The 12,540-nt window shown below is 55.9% G+C and overlaps 1 protein-coding gene across 3 annotated transcripts in view; it reads left to right on the top strand.

The window, feature by feature from the left end:
- The window catches only part of ERI3 (ERI1 exoribonuclease family member 3), a 135,147-nt gene that overhangs the window by 107,862 nt on the left and 14,745 nt on the right, over positions 1–12,540 (top strand). The window lies entirely within an intron of this gene.

Below are 12,540 nucleotides of genomic sequence, written 5' to 3'. Positions count from 1 at the left end.
AGCCTGAGCAGCTCCTTCCAGCCTGGGCCCTGAACTGGGTGCTGCTGGTGTGCAGGACCTGGAGGGGGAGGCAGGAGGAGAGGGTCATGGTCATGGCTAAGGGTCGGTGTGCTGGTCCGTGCTGCGGGGACCCAGGTTCTGTGTCAGTGCTGTGGTCTGACGCATCTGTCCTGCGTGCTTGGAGGTCTCTGAGGGGATGGCATGAAGCCGGAGCTCAAGGACTGCCATCAGTTTTTGGCCAGGTGGTGGCCCAGAGGTGCAGCGGGATCGGCTGGGCTGTCCTGGTGGGCTGCAGGACTGTCCTGTCTCACCCTGCGCTGTGCCAAGCTGATCTTTAACCATGGAAAACCCCCTGCCCAGTGACGTGGTGCAAAACCCCCCAGTGATGGAGAGCACCCGCAGGCCTGGGTAAGTTTTCCTGCTATTAGTTAGCCTCGCTGTTAATTCCGCATAGGCCTGTAACGTGCAGGGGGGGCGACTGCCCAGCCGGAGGGGCTGGCTGTGCACACCAGCCCTGCGCGGCCCCGTGCTTCCCTGCCCACCCCTCGGCAGCAGGCAGGGTGCTGGCGCTGCTGGCTGCCCGTGCTTCCCAGGGCACGCATGCCTCCCTGCCCGCCACCGCCTCAGCCTGCCCAATGGGCAGGGGAGCCGTACCCTGGCACTGCCACCCCAGGACACTTCCCCTGGGGCTCTGTGCGTGGGGTGAGCCGGCGCTGGGCAGGACCCCCAGCCCCTTGCCCTGCACCGCAGCAGCACCTTGCTGGGAAGCCCACTGTAGCCATTAGCTGCAGCTCGCCAGGGCCAGCCGCCCGGTGCCAGGGGTACCAGGGCCAGGTCCCCTCTCCCATCCTGGACCTTTCCAGCCATGAACCAGCCATTTGGCTTTATTTGCATGCCGGGGGAGCTCAGAGCTTGGCAGCTGGGCCATCTCCAGCACCCACAAAGCCCTCTGCTAGTGCGCTCCCCGCCGCCAGAAGTACCTATATAACAGCCGAGAGAGGCAGAGAGGGAGAGAAAGAGAGAGACAACGGCTTTGCCTCCACGCTCCCATCCAGAGCAGTCTCCTAATGAGAAGAATATGGCTGCTAGTTAGCAGAGGGGTGTGTCCTGTAGGCTAAAATGAGATAGTTACACTGCACTGATTGAAGGTTGAGGTTAGAGGGCAGCACAATTATGTTCAGGAGATTCAAGGGCTCTGTTTGATGCGGCAGTTCTAAGCTCCCAGCCAGTGTCAGTAGTTTAGCTCAGGGTTTCTTTTTTTTTTTTTTTTTTTTTTTTTTTTTTTTTTTTGTGGGCTAAAGACAGGAAGGATAAAAACTATGGGAATGAGTTGTTACTATTATTATAAAGTGGTGTGAGGGATTTTTTTTTTTTTTTAAACCACCAGTTCACCCCCCCTTTTGCTTAACTGTTTCCTGATCATTATTTTTTAAGCTCCTCGGAGAGAAGAAGAGAGCATCCCCTTCCCCCTGGAGAGCGGCTCTGAATTTTCTCCCAGACAGGGAAGGTGATTTTTTTGTGCCCAAGCTTCAGCTCAGTTCTCTGACTGCGGATCAGGAAAGCAATTAGCAGTTCAAATTATGCCAAGGCCAAATTCTTTGTCTCAAAATCACGGGTTAAGAGTTGCAAAAGAACCTTAATTGTCTGGTGCTGAACTAGGTGTTTTTTCTGAGAGCATTTCCAGTGCTTAGGACTGTTTATGGGGGGAGTCTCTTGTGTTTCAAAAGCCCTGCAGCAGCGCTGCCTTTTCCCAGAGCCTGCAGGAGTGTCCAGGCACCGCAGCAGCATCCCCAGCCTCTCCCACCAGCCATCTTGCTGCCTTGCAGGCAACCGTGCATCCCCCCATCCTGGTCCCTGTCACCCTTCTCTGCTGCCCTGTGCTGTGACCTGTCTGTGGCGCTGGGTGCAGTCTGCCTGCGCCCTGCACCCGCTGCCCGCAGCCTGCACCGCTCGTCACAGCAGCAGCACATGGCAGCCCCGTGCCGCCTGTGCAAGGGGGCTGTTGCTTGCTCAGCGGCAGCACCCAGCCTTGCTAGGCCAAACAGGGGGTGACAGCCTGCCCATGCAGCCACCCCACCCCGACAATGAACAAAGGGGCGCCTGCCCCTTTCCCTGCTTGCCTGCTCCCTAGGGCCCATCTCCCCAGTCGCATTTGTGTCCCAAGCGCCCACTCTTTGCGTTGCCTTTTGATCCGAGTGACAGCCTGCTTTATTTACTCTAATGGTTCTCAGTTTTAAATGTTAATTCCTCCCTGAAGAAAATGTCTTTTCAGGATGAGCTGCCCATCAGCAGGGATGTGGAGGGTGTGCTGACATCCACGGCCTCTGTGCAGAGCCAGGCATCAACCTGAGGGGCAAGAGCCCAGTAGATGCAGGGGGCTGTGATGCCCAGGGAGCACCTCGGTCCCTGCTGCCACCCTGGCCAGGCTGTCCCGGGGACGCCGGATCAGCGGGCAGGGCTAGCTGGGACGGATGCATCCCTAGCATCACAGCCCATCCCCATGCAGCCCGTTTGGCACAGCGCCATGCACCACCGCTGCCGCCACAGCCCCCCGTCATCCCAGCTGCAATTAGGGGTTGATGGATTGTCCCGGGGCCGGGGTCTCGGTGCGGCCCCCCGAAGGGGATGCGGCACATGTGGAGGCAGGCAGGGGCCCGCTGGGCTACTGCTGTTGAACAACAATTTCTAATCTTGATTGGAGAGGAGGGCAGTGGGCTGGGGGGGGAGGAATCAGAGATAAATGTTAGCTCATTTCTTAAGTAATTAGTTACCTCCTCATCCCCATGTTGTAATTGTGAACAAGCTGTAATGTTTAATTAGTGTGTAAATGAAACCCCAATTTCATAATGGCTGTGGTGACAGCGCTAAGTGAGACAGGCACAGAAGGGGCCGCATTGTTTCAGCGGGAGATGAAGCTGTCGCCCAGCAAGCCGAGCGTCTCTGGGAGAAAATGGAAATGATAAACGAAGTGAGGCTAATTAGCAAAATCATACAGGCCCCACTGATGGTTCTCATCAAGGGGAGGTAATGAAGCGGGCGGGCCAAGCTGAGGGGGGATTAATTGGAGCTGATTGCTGCACATACAGGCGCTGCAGCCAACACAGGGATGCAAACTTTTCCTGCTTTGCTTCTCTCGCCCTTCCCCAGGACCCGGCCGTGGGGAGAGCCTGTGAGCAGCAGGGAACAACCCTGGGAGCTGGTCCTGGAGCACGCAGGACGCAGGTGCCAGGGGATGCTCCCTGCCTGTGGGAGTCTGGGTAGAGGCACCACCCCACAGAAAGCATGGTGTGATGGCTCTGAAGGGTCAGAGCTGCTGCAGGGCTGGTTTGTAGGCTGAGGAAGGTTATAACCCTCCCTCAGCACCTTTCAAGTCCCTCCTCCTCTGCTGACTGTGTTGTGAGCATAGATATTCAGAGAGTAAATAAAGCACCTCTGCGTGATGGGTGCTGGGGAAGGGGTGAGTCCCCCCCGCTCACCCTCTGGGCAGGGGTCTCTGCAGACCTGGTGCCCACGGCAGCACGGCACGGCAGCTGAGACAGGGCTCGCAGCAGCACCGGAACCTGGGGCGTCGTGGAGCTGAACTTTATCCTTTTGAGCTGTGTGAGAAATGCCATTTCTGCAGCTGCTGGCGCACAACCCCGATCATGTTGCATTACTTACTGACATTTCAGGGAGCACGTGGAGCCCTGCTGCCGGTGGGCTCGGCCCCAAACGCCCCAGCCCTGCCACAGACCGGGGCCGGCAACCTGCTCTTTACCTGCTGCCAACTCAGTATCAGAAGCGAGCAAAAGCTTTGCCATGCAGAAGAGAGGACAGCAATATCTGTCTGTCTGGGCTTGTGTCTGTCTGTCCGAGCAGGTTGTTCCTGGCTGCACATGGAGCACGTAAGCGCGTCTTTTCAGTGTCTCAGCCTCCTTTTCTGCCAAAACAATGGCAAGGTGAGCTGTCTGCTTGGCAAATGCCAGTCCCTGGGATGTCCAGTGCCTGCCCAGAGTCACTGTGTCCCTCCCGTGTGGCATCTCCAAGCCTGGCACTGCCTCTCCTGCTGAGTAATGAGAGATTTCCTTGGGCCTCCGAGGGCTCTAAAGAGGGGCTGAGCAATATTATTTATTCAGTTGTTTACAGAAGCGTTTGATCGGGAATAGTTCTTCACTGCCAGCCTGTTGTGTATTATTCATTGCAATAATCTCTGCAGATTGTGATAAACTGTAACTGCGGCGGGGCGGCGTGTAGCTGGGCTGTACTGCCACTGCTGCCTGCACTGGCCTCTAAAATATTGGCAGCTGCAATCATAAATCTCAATTTACAAGTGGGACTATTGCACGGGGAGTTATAGTTATACTAATGATTACTTCTCTGTCTTATTTTTCATGTTGCAACAGAGTAATAAATTTTTAAGAACAGCCTGGGCAAAGCGTTAGTGAAGGCTACGCATCCTCTTGCCATGCTGTCGGCAGAGAATGGCATTCCTGATCTCCCTTGGGCATCTCGCCGGCAGGGCACCTGCCCCACTTCTCAAGGAGGTGACACAAAGCTGGGGCTTTGTGTCCCCACGCTGGGAGAGGTGTGATAGAAACTCCCTGTAAGCACAATGGAGCAGTGGGCTGGTGCGTGGCTTCAGGGCCAGCTCTGACATTTGCTGTACTGGAGAAGAGGCTTCAGCTCCCTGCATGGGTTTCCCTGCTGGGAATGGGGACTGACACCCCACCTCTGTCACAGGCCTAATCTTTCTCAGTCAGGCTTAGGACACCCTGGGGTTGATGAGGCCAAAGGATGGGGATTTGATAACCAAGAGCAGAGCTGACATTTGAGGGGTATATCTTGTCCCTTTAGCTCACCATCCTCCCAGCGCCAGGGCTTTCCCAGATACCAAGGGGTGGAAGCTGCCTTTTTGCAGTGTGCTGATGGCATGGAAACGGGGTAATGGCTTGGATGGTCCCACCTGGAGGGACAGCAAGGGTCAGCAGGGAAGGCTCTGGCTAGAGGAACCCAGACCCTGCTGCCGTCCCCATCCCTGATCAGTGACTGACGAGCACGCGGTAGCATCCCTCCTGGAGGAGTCCCCATGGTGGCACCCCCCAAAGACCAAATCTCTTCCCCAGAAGGCAGCAGTGGGACATGGGGTTCAGCGAGCATTTCCCGAGTGTTTATCACAGCTACAAGGTCTGTGATGTGAGGCCTCTGATAGATGCCTCCATTCACAGACTTGACATTATGATGTACAGGGAGCCTAGAGACATATAGATTTTCAAAGTGGCCACTTTGAGCATAATTATAAATATCCAGCCTCTTTACATAGTGAATTGCTGCCAGGAAAAGAAGGGCCCCGGGTGGGCTGAAATTCTGGCATCCAGGCTTTCTTGAGAAAGGAGCCTTGGCAGAGGTTCCCCACCCATTTTGGGGTGCCAGGAAGTGGTGGGCCTTAAGGGGCGATGCCTTTCCCATCTTGTACCCCTCTGACAGCTCCTTCCCCATTCTCTGCAGTGCTGGCAGTGTCTCTCTGCAGGGGATGTCTCCCAGGTGCTATCTAGGACCTTCTCCTTCATTGCTTGTCTACACCAGCACACTGCAATCTGATTTTAACTGCTTCTGAGTGGCTGGCTTCCCTTCCAGGTCATGGCATAGAGCATCAGGGGCATCAGGGAGCTGGAAGCGTATGCTCCTGGACCTTGTCCCTGATCTGTGGCCCGAGGGACACAGCCAAGGGGAGATCTTCCCCTAGCTCATGGTCAGCTCATCTCCTTCCGCTTGCCTTTGGAGCATCCCAGCCCACACAGGACTGGGGATCAGCACAGAGAGACCAGTTTTCAGGCAGGCAGAACCATTGGGATGAGTGCTGCATGCAAACGTGGCAGCTGAGACCCAGGCACAGTCAGGAGCACTCCCGAGTGCCCCTTGGACCCACAAGCTCCTAGAAAAAAGGCAGCTGTCCTGGAGGAAACCATCTGGAAGTCCCTTTATCGTGCTTTCCTCTTGTAGTTTGGATGGCATCAGAGCATCATCGCTTCCTTCTCCAGGCTGGAGCTGGGGTGAGCATGCTCTGGGGAGGGTATCTGCAGCAGCAGTGTGTCCGTCCCTGTGTATGTGTGTATAGGCTCAAAGAGGCATGGGTCATTGCCTTCCCTAGCCTGGGAATGGGGCATGCTGGGATATTGCAAGGAGAAACGAAGGGCACGTTTGAGAATTTGTGTTCTGTTTGCAAGCAGGGTCTGGAGGAGAGAAGGTCAAAGAAGAAAACTGAAGCTGAATTGAAATCGGTGGCAGGTAGAGATCAGAGCAGTGCCCCAATCAACTGCAGCAGTCTGAGGGGAGATGGGAAGGGCTCTAGCTCTCCAGGTTAGGACCCCCCAGCAGACCCCAGTTCTGCTCTATGGAGATGTAAATGCCTCAGACAAACAAGGACCATGGCCAGGGGCCTGGGACGAGCACTCTGGGCCAAGGACTTGCTGGTCAGCAAGGGCTGGAGTAGCTAGAGGCCACGAATGGCAGCAGGAGACATAGGTGGTTTGGTGTTGGATTGAATCCCACTCCCTCTTCCCTTCTCTGCATGTCTTGCCATGCTCGATCTGCCTCCCCATCCCTTCCCCAGCTCTTTGTCCTTTTTTCCTTGTCCCAGTCCCTTCCCCCATTTCTCTGGTATCATCTCAACTCCCACCACCACCAGCCCCACTAACTCCCCATCACGTTTTATTCCTGCTTCGCCTGCCTCCAGCTCCAGCTCTTGTCGGTGCAAGTGTTTCGGAGGCAGTTTCCTCCCTCGCACTTCCTGAGGAAGTCATGGAGCACCTGGAGCTGGGTCCCCACTCCCTACGCAGGTGCCTGGAGTAGGTGCCAGGTGGGTTGCAGCAGCTGGGAGCAGGGAGCTGGCCGAGGGCTGGGTGTCAGCCCATGTGTGGCCGCTCAGGGCCACAGGCAGGGCTGGCTTTGCCCAAAGTTGGCAAGATTCTGATGGGAATCACAGAATTGCATTCCCAACAGACCTCAAGGCTTTGTTCCAAAACATCTGGACATATACAAACCCCCCGCCCCGCAACAACAAGTAGCTGGAATTTAAGGGAAGTAGCAGCATATTTTTAATTCTTGTTGATGGTAATGTATTAATGGTTCAGGCTGGAATTTCCTGGGAAAAAAATTCAACTTGAGTCAGACATTCAGCATGTAATATCTCAGCTGAATCACTAAGCTTTTGGGAAAATCAAGGTAGGTTGTGTCAAAGCAAGGGGGAGCAACCAGCCCCTCTTTTTCCCCAGCACACACCCCACCAGGTGCTTCTGGAGCTGGGGCAGCAAGCAAGCCATCTCCCGTGGCCCCAGGCCCACAGGGACTGGGCTTTGCTCTCTCCAGCAGCCTTGTGCACTGCAGCATGTTGCACATCACCCAAGGAACATTAATTAACATTGCTGGAAGATCTTAGGAAAGGTGCAATTTGAATGATCTGGCACCGCAGTCATTCAGATGCTGAGTTAATTCAATCCTTGCACACAGTGCTCCTACAGATTGTTGGCTTTAAACAAACAGCAGTGACAGATTTGTTGCTGCGGAAATGTGGTCATTAAGTTGGGAGCGTGTGTTTGACCTGAAAGCGATTGAGTGATGGATGCAAGTCATTTTAAAGCTGCTGCAGCAGCCAAAAGGATGCTCCTTTTGGAGAGCAATCTTGCATCTGAGGAGTGTAAATAATTTAAACAAACAAGTAAAGTAAGGTGAAAGCACTACCGTTGGCCACTCTATTGTATCGCAGCACTCAATGCAAAGCAGGGCAGCGCTGCCGGCTCTGTGGCAGAGGAGGGCTCCTTTGCGTGCCGCTGGCATGAAGAGGTGCGGAGTACCAGCTTTGGGTCTGACTTGGGGATGGGTGGTACCAACTGAGCTGCATCACTTAATAGTCACTCACGGGGGCTGTGCAGCCACCGCTCCATAAGTGCAGGCAGCACAAATGCCATGGGACCCCCAAGGAACTGGGGCCAAAACAGCTCAGCAGAGGTCATCCTAACGTCCTGGAGGAGCAGCACTCGTGTGTCCTGCAGTGTGGGACTGTCCTATTTCAGCCACTCCTCTTGCCAACCCAAAGGAGCCTGCTACTCCCTTGGCTTCCACATGCCCAGGTCTGGCTTGTCTGGTCCAACGAGGATGCTCTGGAGAGCTAGGAGCTCAGCGTGCTGTTGGGCTGCTGCTCTGTGCCAGCCTTGCTGTGAGCCATCCTGTCACTGCTGTTGATGATCCTTTAGCCCACGGGCTGTGAGCTGGGAGGGAGCATTAGAGCTGCACCGGTCATGTCGCATGGGTCTGCGCCTTCCGTCGCTGGATTTGGCGTCCCAGTAATGAGGCTGGTAGTTACTGTGCATTGGAAGCAGCCATTGCTTAAGCCTCAATATCTCGGCCATTTAGTTTAATGGTTTTTTTTAAATACCAAAAGCAATTAAGTTCACATTGTGAGCTAATCGCCTACAAAATTTCATTTCAAAGATGCTCAGAGTGTTTGTGAGAGAATTGCTGGAAAGAGACCCAAATATGCCACTGTGTCTGTCCATTTGTCCTTCTCTGCCTTCCCTCTTTCCCAGCCAGAGCCAGGCAGACTTCTCAAAAGGATGCAATCATGTTCTTGGTCTCCTGCTTTTCTGGCAGGTTTTTCTATGGTGTGAATTTTAGATGTGTAAGTTAAATGCCAATGCATGGTGATGGTTATAGTGCTTAGCTTGTACCACAGGAGTGAAAAACGGGTGTTTGCAGGCTGGCTGATGGGCAAGAGTGAGATTGCTGTTGTTGGGGAGCAGGTGGGTGCACCCAGGCCAGGAGGAGACGGTGGGAGCTTTGCCCATAAGCATGTTACCCACTGCCCTGAGGCTGGCTGTGCTACTGTACCTGGGGTTGTGAGTGGTGCCTGGGAAGGAGCACCAAACCTTGCATAAGCCATTTCGCTTTGGAAAGGTGTCCTGGGCGACCTGTTAGCAGCGTGTCCACCCCATCCCTCATCAGCCCACCCCACATGCCTGCCTCCCCGCTCCTCCTCCAGCCCTGGCAGCCCCAACCCACTGCATCCATCCACAGCAGCCCCCACAGGGGCCAGCTTGCCTGTAGGCTGCACGGCTTTATCAGATCGGAGAAGAGCCGGAGGTCTTTGCCAGAGATTATTTGTTCTCCTAAACAGCCGTGTTACTGAATACAGAATAATCCCCCCTCGCCAGCCAGCTGGGGGTTTCGTTTCCTGCACTGTGGCTATCGTGTTAATGCTCTCTCCTTAAAGCACCTTTGCTGGCTGAGCCACCCACGTGCTGCACGTCACCCCAATGGCATGGTGGGCAGGGGCATGCTCCGCACTGCTGCTCACCGGCTGCCTGTCCCCAGCATGTTCAGCCGAGCCACATGCTGCTGCCCCATTTGAGATGCAGCATTGCCTGGTCTGGACCCTCCTTGCTGTCCTCCCCGGGTGGTTTCCCTGGCCGGCAGCAGGGAGGTGATTTATGGAGTCCCATACGCACCCGGTGAGTCCAGCTCTCTGCGTTTCAGGGAGATCCATCGCACGGGGAGGGGAGGTCACCGCGTTGCAGGTTTGCTAACCTTGCCCGCTTATTAAAAATGGTAAAGGCCTCCCTCAGGACTCATGAAGTATAGATCCAGAGAGCTCCATATGCTGTTCCCCTTAATGAGATGTCTGCCTGAAGAGCAATAGCAAAACACACCATCCAGTTCAGGGTCCCTATAGCTAGATGGCCTGGCTGTAAACAGAGCCGTCCGTCTTAATGGGCTATCGTGTAAAAACTTCTCCCAGTCAATAAATCAAAGGGGCTTCATTTATATCATGTGCTGCCTTCGCTATTAGGCTGTCTCTGGATGGCATGTTCTGATACAAAGCTCCCCAGGACCACCAAGTGAGGCCAGAGGCTCTAATGGGCATTTAATTTACACTTCCCCTTGCCGATATTCATGCGGAGTTCAGCAGCTGGAGCTCGGCAGGGGTTCCCCAGGTGGTTTGGGATGGCCCTGCCATGCAGGAAAGGGCACCCGTGGATCAGGACCTGGCTGGCATCACCTCCCCTGCCCTGCTGGATAGGAGCCTCTGGTGTACAGCGAACACTTGGGGAGCTGCCAGGGACCAGACCCTCCCTGGGAAGGGGTGCGTGGGGGCTGGCGAGCACCCCTGCTTGTCTGGGAGCAGCAGCAGCAGCAGCCTTGCGCAGGTATTTATTTTTCATTCCTTCCCTTGTGCTGCTCGGATGCCACCGGAGGGAAGTTCCGCTCCAGCCACCATCCCAGGCAGAGATATTAGTCCTCATTACTAATTAAAGGAAGCAGGAGTAATTGACGGATGGTAGATGGCAGGGGAGCCGGTGTGATGAACGGCCCCTGTCCCCGTGCCGGGGATGCATGCTGAGCGCTACCTGTTAGCTACAAATAAACAAACCTGATAAATAATAAATAGTTTGAGAAGAGTGGCCGAGCATTATTTAAATTAATAGGGATTAGAGGGAGAGGCCTGAAAGAGCATTCCTCCAGATGAGCTATCCCTGGACAGGCAGGGACTCATTTGTTGCAGACTGGAGTAAACAAGGAGATGGGGAGGATTCATCACAGCAGGGGCCTCGCAGCACTGCTCAGGCTTGTAAAGTAACGGCACGGCCGCGCTTTTCCTGGCCACCCCTGTGCCGGGGCTCCCTGTGTCCCTGCCGCCTCGCTGGTGTCACCAGGCTGTCTCACCTCTGGTACCGGGCTGGGGCGCTGGGTGCCGTGGGGGCCCAGGGTGCTGCAGCGGAGCTGTGGGGGGCAGATGCTCAGCTCTGGCTCTGTCACGGCACAGCTGCCGGCGGGGTCCCGTGCTGCGGCAGGGCACCCTGCAAGTTTCCTTGGCTAGCTTGGTGGGCACCCGAGCTGTGCGGCAGCTGCTGCCTGCCTGCACCCAGGCGCTCGCTGTCAGCCACTGTTTGGTCCCAGCCAGCAACTCCAGCTGCTGGGGGGGTCTCTCCTCACCCCCTGACATTTGGATAACCCCCCGCCTGCTCAGAGCTAGGAGGCTGGGGGTGGCGGAGGGAGGAGAGATGCCGGGGAAGCGGTGGGGGGAGAGGGGAGGACGGGTGCTCTGCTCGCTATCACATCTACTCCATCTTATCGCCACGGTAATTTGATGATAAAAAATAATCCGAGGCTGGAAAGGAAACATGTGTAGTGGAGTAAAGATTGAATGTAGGTGGATTGTACCCTGGGGCGGCGGCTGGGAGATAGAAGGAAATGTCCTTCTGTTTGACATACTGCTGAGACACGGCCCCGCGCCCCCCGCCTCGCCGAGCCCTGCCTGCGGCGCGGGGAGCCCGCCGGCCCGTGTGCCGTGTGGCGGGCAGGAGGGTGCCTGCTGCGGCCCCCTGCCCCTCTGCCTGCACCCCCCGTGCTCCCCAGCACCCCGTGGGGTGTTGCCCCCCACCCTCCTGCCCCACGGCTCGCTCCCAGCCCGCTCCTGATTATTATTTTTTTTTCCCTTTGGTTATGCTTCACAACTCATTTTATCAGCTGTCAGTAGCCAAATGTCTTTTTTAAGGAGTGGGTTATAGCCACTAATGTACTGAATGCTATTGCACTGGCTGCAGTTAGTGTTCCACGGCTAAATTACTATAATTAATGTTCCACTAGAACTGTTTGTAACAGGCGGCTGCGGGAGCCCCGGGTCTGGGCTTTCACAGCGACTGAATTATCTCTCCTCCCTGGAGAAAGAGCCTTTGGCAAGGGGAGGGCTGAGGTCAGCACCAGGACAGGAGGCATGAGCCGAGCGGGCTCCGGCAGACGGGGGTCCGGGAGCCATTCCCACGGCACAGCGCCCCGAGCCCCCGGCCCTGCGCAGCCCCACGGGAGTGCGGCTGGATGTGCGGTGGGCTGCAGCAGCCCTCCCGGCGTCGCCCACCGGCCACAGAGCTTCGCTGGCCACCCTCCACGAGTGGCATTATGAAGGTGAAATGCAGCGCCTGTAGAAAAGCTCCTCAAAACTTGCAAAGGGTGGTTGGCAGAGATGTTGCCCCCGCGCCAGGCACGGCATCCCGGGGGGGTAGAGCCTGCGTTCGCCGTGAGCCCGCGCCCAAAACCGTCCCTGCCCTCCCTGCTCCCTCTTCGCCTCTCAGCGAGGCCAGAGGTGCAGGGGAAAAAAATTTGCTGTGCCGGTGGGGAGACACACACACACACCCCTTGTTTCGCTAAATGCATTCGTTCAATACCTGCAACAAACAGATTAGCTGGGGCTTTATCAGGGACAAGAGAAGGGAGAGCAATGTGATAATGGTTTTCAGCAAATCCTCGGGCTGTCACAGATTAGAGCGGCCGCAGCAGGAGCATTATCAGCCCTTTCCTCCTCTCCCCATCGCCTCCCCCTTTGTCTCCTCTCGCCATCGGATTTCTCCAGCCAATCTATCCCGGCAAGAGCCAGGCAGATACAAGGAGAAGTCGGTTTCCATCTGATCCGCGATTGGTTTTTCCCAGCAGCCGATCCGTGTCGCGGCATCGATCCGTGGGCCCCCCGGCGCTCGTCACCTTGCGTGTCTGGAGAGCAAGGTGGCGGAGGGA

Source organism: Falco cherrug, chromosome 12 (genome assembly GCF_023634085.1).
Source record: "Falco cherrug isolate bFalChe1 chromosome 12, bFalChe1.pri, whole genome shotgun sequence".
Lineage (NCBI taxonomy): Eukaryota > Metazoa > Chordata > Aves > Falconiformes > Falconidae > Falco > Falco cherrug.
Note: the sequence above shows the minus strand (reverse complement) of the source record. Positions and strands in the feature narration are given on the sequence as shown.